A 10,070-nucleotide genomic window follows, 5' to 3' on the forward strand; every position below is an offset into this window, starting at 1 on the left:
GAGAGAGAACAGATGTGCAGTTCTTGTCACCTGACACATAAAAAGTACCCAATAACTGATAGGTAGAAATTTTATTATTAGTAGGGACTCCAGTACACAAAATTGCACACATTTTATCCAAACCAGACCATTTTACAAATAAGGAACTGAGAAAAATGATTGAACTGATCCAAGTTATAGGTTTTAAGTTTTAGTGCATTGGGAGGGTAAAAAATGAAATGGAGTTGAGGGTTAAGGAATGGGGCCAGTGAACCATGAGACTGAAGTTGGATAGTGAAAGAGATGAAATCAGGAGGGGACAGGAAAATTGGAAGAAATAAGACTGAAGTACAGGTTTGAGGGGAATTACAGAATACAAGACCTGGAAGAAAATGAGTGATCTGAGCTTCGGAGACTATACCTTAAAATGTCTTGAGTCCCAATGCTAAGACATGAGATTCTCGGTGTGGCTATGGAAAGGAACCACTAAAATGAGGAAGTGAATGTCACTGGGGTCAAAGAGACCAAGGAACTTTGAATTTTGTAAGAATCTCGGATGCAAGTGCTTCCAGTTTATTTTAGCATCCTGGAATCAGAGAAGAGTCAGCACAAAATGAGAAAACTTTCAAACAATGCAAATAGTTTTAAGCATCTTTGTTCAGTGTCATGGAGCTGCCGAATGGCAGATACAGGATTTAAACCCAGGTAGTCTGGCTTCAGAGCTCCTGCTATCGATCACTATGTTATACCACCTCTCATGATAAAATATGCCATTATGGTTGAAAAAAAGTAACAAAATTCTTCTAAGATATTACATATATACTTACAGTAATTGATTATTAAAATACCAATTTAAAAGTTTGTGTATTATGAAATTATATTTTGCACAATATCTGAAGCATTGCATGTATTGAAGGCAATTTATAATTTAAGAAAACAACAAAATGTCACATTTACCAAAAAACTCTAGGAAATTTTTGTTCTTTATGCATCTGAGACAGATCTCAGGAATACTTTGCTCAGAATATTTCTGTAATGGGAAAAGAAGGAAAATGATATAGTATAAGCATATTGTAGAATTCAAAATTGTTAAGTAAATACAACACGTAATTTGTAAAATCACAGGACTATTATCTTGAATTTTGAATTTATTGTTCTACCTTTGGAAAAATATCACTTTCTTTGTGACATTCAGCTGAGTAAACACAATTCAAGTGTAAAAAAGAGACTCGTTGTCAGTTCTTAAAGATTTCTTAAGACAAGTGAAAATTATCCTGGAAAAAAGATCAGAACAGTACAATGACTAGCAGAAGTGCCTTTTGCAAAACTCACAGGAAAAGTTATCTATAGTGTATATAATGGTGCCAGGGTTTGTTTCCAACAGGGCAAGAGCCCTGCCATATATTCCATTTGCTGGCCTCCAGCCTGCATTAAAAGTGACAAAACAAAGCTGTTGGTTAGTGAGAATATAGACTATCCAGGTTGAGAAGTAGAAACACTGACTTCAGAGAGATGGAAAGAGAGATGGAACAAACATATTTTCTATACAAGATTAGCAAATTTAGATCAAACACACAGTTTTTATACACTGTTTGTTTAGGAGGAAAGAGACAGAAAGTGATTTAGGTGACAGTAGTTTCTGATGTATTAAAATCAAGGCTGGTGAGATACAGTAGTAAGAGCATTAAGGATGTAGAGTCAGATACAAATGATTTGACTCCTACATCTGCTAAGGAAACGTGAGCAAGTTACTCAAACTCTTTGATCATTGGTTCTTTAATTAAAGTAGGCAGAGAATAATATGTACTTTACATGACAGTCATCTGAGGATAAGAAATAGTGTATTTAAGATGCCTAGACTACAGTAGGTGCTTGGTAAATATCTTTTTAATTGAAGTATAGTTGTTTACAATATCATGTTAGTTTCAGGTGTACAGCACAGCAATTCAGTTATATATATATATATATATATATATATATACACACACACACATATATATATGTGTATATATATATATGTGTGTGTGTATATATATATGTACATATATATATTCTTCAGATTCTCTTCCCTTATAGGTTACTAGAAAATATGGAGTATAGTTCCCTGTGTTATACAGTAGGTCCTTGTTGATTATTCAATAAATATTATTATCATTTATTGGTATTATTATTATTTGAAGTTCTTAAGCAAAATTATGCTAAAGAAGTTTTAGACAGTAATATATCTGGAAGAAATACATGGTAAAGGAAATATAGCAAAGTGATAATGATAAAGTCTAGAGGCTTAGAATATAGGTGCTCACTGTAAAATTCTTTCAGTACTGTTGCTTGAAAATTTTTATCATAAAATTTTAGAAAAAAATACCTAGAGGTAGAAAAAGGACTTGAAAGTGTGGTAGGCTTTTTTCACTCATAATCTAATGGTTTGTAGAGGCTCCAAAATACTAATTATAATATTGAACCTATCAAAATCTTTAAATGCATATTTCTTTATTGTATTGGAGAAATCCAGTGTTCACCCACACTATTTTCTTATCTTTCTTGGCACACTGAAGGATTAAACTTTCCCGTCTCCTTGAAAGAAAGAAGAGAAGCCATATGATAAGTTCTGGCCACTGGGCAACGAGTGGAAGCGATAGGTATCACTTCCAGGTCAAAGGATTTCATTGCTGAGGTGCAATTCTCTTTTCCATTCCACTGTTGCGAGGGAGAGAAATGTACAAATGCTCCAGGTTCCCGTGGTAGTGAGTCTTGTCTGCCGCTCTGTCAGCTCTCTCTGTAGCTCTCTGATGGATTATATGGGACAGAGCTGCCCTGCTAACTGCTATAGGGACAGATAGCATTTGAGGGAAAGTAACTTGGGGGGGGGCATTAAGCCGTTGGAATTTGTGGTTATTTGTTATTATGGCATTACAGCCTATCCTTAATAATTCATTCATATTTTGCATATCTTTTCAGTGATGTAAACTGATAAAGTTTGAAAACAGTGCTATATAATCAGTTTAATATTTTCAATTTAAGTTATTTATAACTAAATGATACATGAGCTTAGTAAAAAATCAAATAGCGAAGAAAAGCTTCCAATAAAAAAAACAGTGATTTCCTGCCCCACCCTTTCAACCCAGTCCAGTTCTCTAGAAGTGACATTTTAAATGTTTACTGGTTTAATTTTTTGTAGTTTTCTCCATACTGCTGATAACATGTTTTTATCTTTCTTGATTTAGCAAGTTTATGCATGCTTTATTGACTCTGATATAGAGGACCATTTAGCATACTCACACCTATCCACTCCCTTATTCCTAGATTTTGATAGCTATCTTATTATCTGTATTTCTTAACTTAGGCAATAAACTTAAATAAAACCTTACAGTTCTATTTCTAGTTTCAACAACTCTAGAAAACGATCTCAAATTTTCTCTATGTGAAAAGAGAACCCTTCCTCTATTCTTCCATCATCTTCTGTGAAATATTCCTTTAATTTCATGGTTAACGTTGTTCAAGTTTAGCTTTTCTTAAACATTAACTACGTTTTCCATGCATTGCCTATAAACTGATTCTAAAATGTGAAAGTTTAAAAAAGACAGTTTAGTGTATAGTGAGTATATAAATATCTTTTTTTCCAAGGTTAGGGTAAGAGATGGGCTTCTCCTTTTCTGTATCCATCCTTCAGCAAATACTGAAATGTAACTTTGTCCTCTCTGACACACCAGTTGATACATGTTCATTTTCTTTCCACTATCATCCAAAGAGATGTTGAAATCTGCCATCCACAGTTGACCTCCTCCTGAATCCTCTTTGCTGTAATAAATTTAGTCCTTTTAAAAATTCTGTGCAATGATTTCAATGGGATCCTGGGAAAACATGAGACAAATGTGCTTAGACAGCATCTCCCCTGTCCATCATTATGCTACTAAAGATTTAATGTCATGTAGCTGTTTGAAATCTTCTACCTGGAGTGTGTACATGAGTCTTGGGATGAGATAAATGTTTGAAGCAGGAAGGAGAAGTTTTAGGGAAAGTGTCAGCAAGTGGCGAGTTAAAGGTAAAGGTGTCTAGAATAGGGTGTCATAAAGGAGCCACACCAGGAAGGGAAAGGAATTATGCATGGTCCCCTGGGTTACGTGACTGCGGTGACTGAATCTGAATGACCTTTGACAACATTTAGGCTTTCAAATGTAGAGGTAGGCACTTATTTCATTTTGAGAGTAAATATTGTATATGCTTTTAGTAAAATTGCATTGCTCTATTAGGCTTATATAAATAACTTTGCTCAAATGTTCCACTGTTAATAATCCAACAACACCTCGTCTCCATATACTTTCACTCCCTGTATGCCTGATATTAGTAGGATTCCTGTTTTCTCTAATTACAAGATTTTGTTCTTCAGTTAAATATTGAAATTACCACGTAGCTTCCTCCTCTCTCTTTCTTTTTTTAATTTATGGAACTCCAAACAACTTATAGTTGATTATCATTCTTTCTAAATTTTCAGTTAAATGTGCTTCTCTTTTTAAAACATTAAAATCTTTATATTCTTATGATTGACAGTTGTATTAGTTTGCTAGGGCTACCAAAACGAAATAACACAGATAGGGTAGCTTAGACAACAAAAATTTCTTTTCTCACCGTTTTGAAAGCTAGAAGTCCAAGATCAAGGTGTTGGCAGGTTTGGTTTCTCCCGAGGCCTCTCCCCTTGGCTTGCAGGTGGCCATTTTGTCCCTGTGTCCTCACATGGTCCTTTCTCTGTGCACATGAAATCCTGGTATCACTCAGGGTGTTCAAATTTCCGCTTCATAGAAGTACACCAGTCAGATTAGATAAGAATTTACCTTAAAAAGTCACCTTTTTAAAGACTTTATCTCCAAATACAGTCTATTCTGAGGTACTGGGGATTATGGCTTTAACGTATAAATTTTGGGGACACAAATCATTCTATAACAGTAGTCCTCAGAAAATTTAATATTTTCTTTTCTTGACTGTTTAAGTATTTTACTGAACAACTAGTAAAGGTACACAATAATAGATTGTGTGAGTGTTTTTCCCACATTTTATCAGACTAACTGTTACTGTTCACTAATATACACAGGTATATCTGCTAGGTACTTAGTGCTTAAAGGAAAATCTGATTGCATTAGTAGCTATTGCTATAAAAATCTTTGCATACAAGAGAGCCCAGGAAAAGGAAAACGCATCAATCACTACTAGATTCGACCCTCAGTTATCAGCCCTACAAAATACATCAAACTTTACATATAGACATGCATAATTTCTGATAGAAATAAAACTAATTAGTGTTCTCTGAAAGCAGTTCATTGCTTAGGAAGATGAAAATTGGTACTCTCAGAATCTAAGCAAATAAACCTTACGAAGAATGAATACTCAATCTAAATTATTAGCAATACTAAATGGCCAAGATAGTTCAACAATTCCTAAGTTATCTGACAGAATCTTTTGGTCCTAAATAATAATTCCAAATATTCCAATATTTCTCCAAATATTTGGAAAAAGATCTCAACAGAATAAAATGAGAATTGCCAAGTCAAAGCTTCTGTGTTTATAATAGAAAACAGCTGTGACTGAGGGCACTGAATTAATATTCCGTTATCTTTCTGAATTGGAATTATGAATCTGAACATGTTCACAAGAAAATAAAATAAGTCCACACCCATTTGAAATGATCTTTACAGATGCTATGTAAATATATACTGATCCACTTTGCAATTAAATACCACATAATTAGTTCAGGGACTTCATGCCAAAAGTATGTTGTAATTCTACTAAATTTAAATTGTGCATAGTGGTAAATGAGAATAAACATTCCAAAATGATAGCTCATTTAACATTTTCACACACACAGACACATACGCATGCACAACAGAATTAAACCAATGCAAATCTGGAAATGATTATATCATCTCTTTACTGGCAAACCCAAAGGAAAAGTTCACAAGAAAACTCGTTTTACATTTAATTTCTCATATTTCATGCAAGAAATATGAAAAAATAAATGATGGCAAAAAAATGGTTTCTATATATCTTTTGTTGCATAGGTTGCTTATTCTATGAACATACTGTAAAAATGTCCAAATGTTCTTTCTTTATCTACTTTACTAAATGATAAGTATTTTAATTCCAGATGGTACATATTACACAATATCATTCATTGAAAGCTGTGTGATTCCAAGCACATAAGACCCTTTTGCAAGAAAGTAACTGCTCTACAGTTCCTTTCTTTTTTGGTTGTTGTTTCTATTTCTTTCTCCCCTCCCGTTTTTTGCAAGAGACAGCAGTATTAATTTCTGGGAGTGTGACACCTAACAGTACCTTTGAAAAGCAACAAAGATTCAGACACCACGAACTATTCTTTTCTAAGTGAAAAGTTAGCCTTTAGTCATGATTCTTTTAATAAGCATTTCTTAAGCTATGTACTTTGTCTAGGGAAGTCTGAAGGGCTCTGCAGTAGAGTAGCTAAAGTGAAAAAGCAAACAAACAATCAAACAAACAAAAACTAAGAACCCTTACACAGCAAAGAAACTAATCAGTCCAATTTGAGTGGAAGATAATGTGTCAAAAATATTATGCTATGTCTATATGAGATTTTAATTAGAAAGTAGAATTAGAAGTCCTAGCAGAGTCCTAGGTCCTGATAGAATCAGTTTCCTGTAATCTATTAGCCCATCAGCTAAGAGAAGATAATTTAGTCCATGAGGTTATGGCTGAGATTAAGATGAAAAATACACATAAAGAAACAAATGGCTGCTGTTTTTAACCACCGAAAGTAAATTGCTATATATATTTATAATGTTATGAATATACAATATCTAATATGTATTGAGCAATAAATAGTAGAAGTTTCAACTGCACAAACAAATCAACAAAATTTATGGCAAATCAAAAATCAAAGATGTTATCTCTCAGTCTGGAAAGCAAGGAGATTGCAGAATCAACTAAAGCAAAAGAAGCTCAGCTCACTTCTATTTCTGGTTGACTCCAGCCACAGGGAACATGCTCTCACATCCTGTAATTGGTGGCAAGTAAACAACAGATTATACTCGTTCATCACACCACTGACTTCTTGTATGATTTCAGGCAACTACAACCTATCTAGACTTTAATTTTCTTAATTGTTAATGAGATTAATAATAGGTGCTACAGCAAAATGGTTGGTCGGTTATGTCAACAGCCTCTGCTGATTCCCATTTTCTACTTTCCACTTCTCTATAGACATTGGAAAGGCTAAACACTTACTTTCCAATTCTCCCTTTGTCCTAATTTCAGTTGTCCCCAAAGCACATTCTGAGACAAAGATCTGGATGTGAAAGAAAAGAAAATAATTTAGGAGGAAGTGAAATAGGAAAGCCAATAAAGGATGCATTAATAAGCAACCACCATGGAGGCAACTAGGGATCCAACACTATGGGGACGCTGAGAAACTATGGAGAAGATCTCCCAAAATTATCCAGTGAGAGATGAGGAAGCTGGGGGTTCTTGTATAACTACTCCCCTTCTTACCAATTCAACTTTCCACCTCTGTAAAATGGACAACTGAACATGACTGCACCGTGAGTAATTGGACACATAGGCATAGTTTTTAAAAGTTACATTAAAGGGCTTCCCTGGTGGTGCAGTGGTTGAGAATCTGCCTGCTAATGCAGGGGACACGGGTTCGAGCCCTGGGCTGGGAAGATCCCACATGCCGCGGAGCAACTAGGCCCGTGAGCCACAACTACTGAGCCTGCGCGTCTGGAGCCTGTGCTCCGCAACAAGAGAGGCCACGATAGTGAGAGGCCCGCGCACCGCGATGAAGAGTGGCCCCCGCTTGCCACAACTAGAGAAAGCCCTCGCACAGAAACGAAGACCCAACACAACCAAAAAAAAAAAAAATTAATTAATTAAAAAAAAAAGAATAGCTCTTTAAAAAAAAAAAAGTTATGTTAAAAATATGTGCTGTGCAGTATTACAAATTTGTCTTGGTAGTAGAAAGAGTACAGAATTTGATCAGAGACCTGGGTTTTATCTGGTTCTGGCTTTGCCACTAGCTGATAACAAAATGGAGTAGCCTCTCTGACTGGGCCTTAGAGTTTTGTTATTTGAGAAATGATAAGGTTGGATTGCTGATGAAACGAATTGTTTTTCCAGTTCTAAGTCCCAAGAATCTTTGATTAAATGTATTTTTATGATGTTTAGAATAAGTTTACTCTTTTCTTTGTCAGACCCTAAAACTTTTCATTGCCGCACAAACGTTTTTCACTAAATAGAAAATAGAATGCCTTTCCAATGTCAGAAAGCCCTCTGTATTGTGAATAAATTAACATGGCTAAAACAAAATCTCTTTTCAGGAGAAACCAAATTATCTGTTAAAGTGACTGAACATAGCTCACACAAATTTTCATAATAGTCCATGTAGTACAAGCAATGTTACCTCAAGACTTGAAATTAGTCAATGTTTAATTTTGAATTTTAAAGAGAATGTTACCAGGTGTTAGTAATAAAGCTAGAATCCCAAACAAACCAAATCTTCAAAAAAACCTTTATGATTAAAATTGTTTCCTAAACTACCATATTATTGATGCCAGATATTAAGCATGAAAACAAGATAAAGAACTTATGCAGAGAGAAATTTCCATTTTAAACAGTAGGACATTAACTTATGAAAGTAATGAGTCAGGGTAAGTCAGATTAGCCAATAAGCCTCTGTAACTTATTTAAATGAACCATAGTTTGTGTAGTCAACATCTTTTTTACAGGACAAAATACATAATTTTTTTGGATAAAAGTCTTAGACTTGTGGAGGTTAGTGGCTATGTGACAAATGCACAAAAAGTTACATTTGAGAGATTTGGGGGACCTTTTCCCTATTTTTGTATTTTGTTTTTCTACAATGAGTTTAGAGTCTCATTTATGGTCACTAGCTATGTCTCCAAATCCTGCCTTTCTCTTATAGTCCAAATCCACATTTCACAGCTTTTGTAACATCTTTACCTGATTGCTGCTTTAGCACCACAGAGACCCCATAGTGTTTGATCCCTTAGTATGTCCAAACTTCTTTTCTCTAAAAGTTCTTTCCTCAGGCTGAGTTCCTTTTCATTCGAGTTCATTCATTCAAGCATTGCTTCATTTATTTATTATCTCTTCACTCAACAAACAAGGGATTGATATGTTGGCAGAAGCTAAGGCAGATATAAAGAACAATAAAATACAGCCTGCTCTTGAGGGGTCTACCAGGGCAGTATCATACAGGATAGTTATAATAAAATGGAGTAATCCTATAGTTGCTATTAATGAAGTCCTAAGCACTTCTTTACTCTGTAATTGTCAAGAAGTTTCCTCAGAGAGAATCAGTTGAATTTTGAATGTTGAGTAAAATTTTCCAGGGTACACAGAAAGGCAGTGGTACAGCATAACCCAAGTCAAAAAGGAGAGGGAAATAAAAAAATGATAGCATGCCTAAAATTTAGATTCATATTTCAAAAAGTATAATTCCATTTATCCCTCATCCTTTGTATTGCTATTTTTGTGTATGTATATATATCTACATATACATATATATATAACATCTACATATGTCATAGTTCCCATAAGAGTTTATCCAGTTCTACTGGATACAAATACTCTTAGTTTTCATTTATTGACAATGTCTTTATTTTACTCTCTTTTAAATTTTATTTTTGAACATTTTTTTTTTCTGAATATAAACTTCATGGTAGACATCCTTACAGCATTTTAAAGATGTCGCTTCACTGTCATCTGCCCTCCATAATGCCCTATAGGTAATGTGTTTCTCTCTGCCTACTTTTAAAATAGTCTCCTTATTTTTGATTTTCAAGTTTTATCATTATAAAACTAGGAGTGTTTTCTTTATATTTATCTTGCTTGGGTCTGTTAGTAGATATGTGTTACCACATTTGAGAAAATTTTAGCCATTATTCCTCTGTTATGGACTGAATTAAGTCCCTGCGAAATTTGTATGTTGAAGTCCTAATGCCCTACTTGACTGTGTTTGGAGATAGGACCTATCAGGAGGTAGTAGAGGTTAAATGAGGTCATAAGGATGAGGCCTTAATTCATTAGAACTGGTGTCCTTGTAGAAG

This window comes from Eubalaena glacialis, chromosome 11, assembly GCF_028564815.1.
Source record: "Eubalaena glacialis isolate mEubGla1 chromosome 11, mEubGla1.1.hap2.+ XY, whole genome shotgun sequence".
NCBI lineage: Eukaryota > Metazoa > Chordata > Mammalia > Artiodactyla > Balaenidae > Eubalaena > Eubalaena glacialis.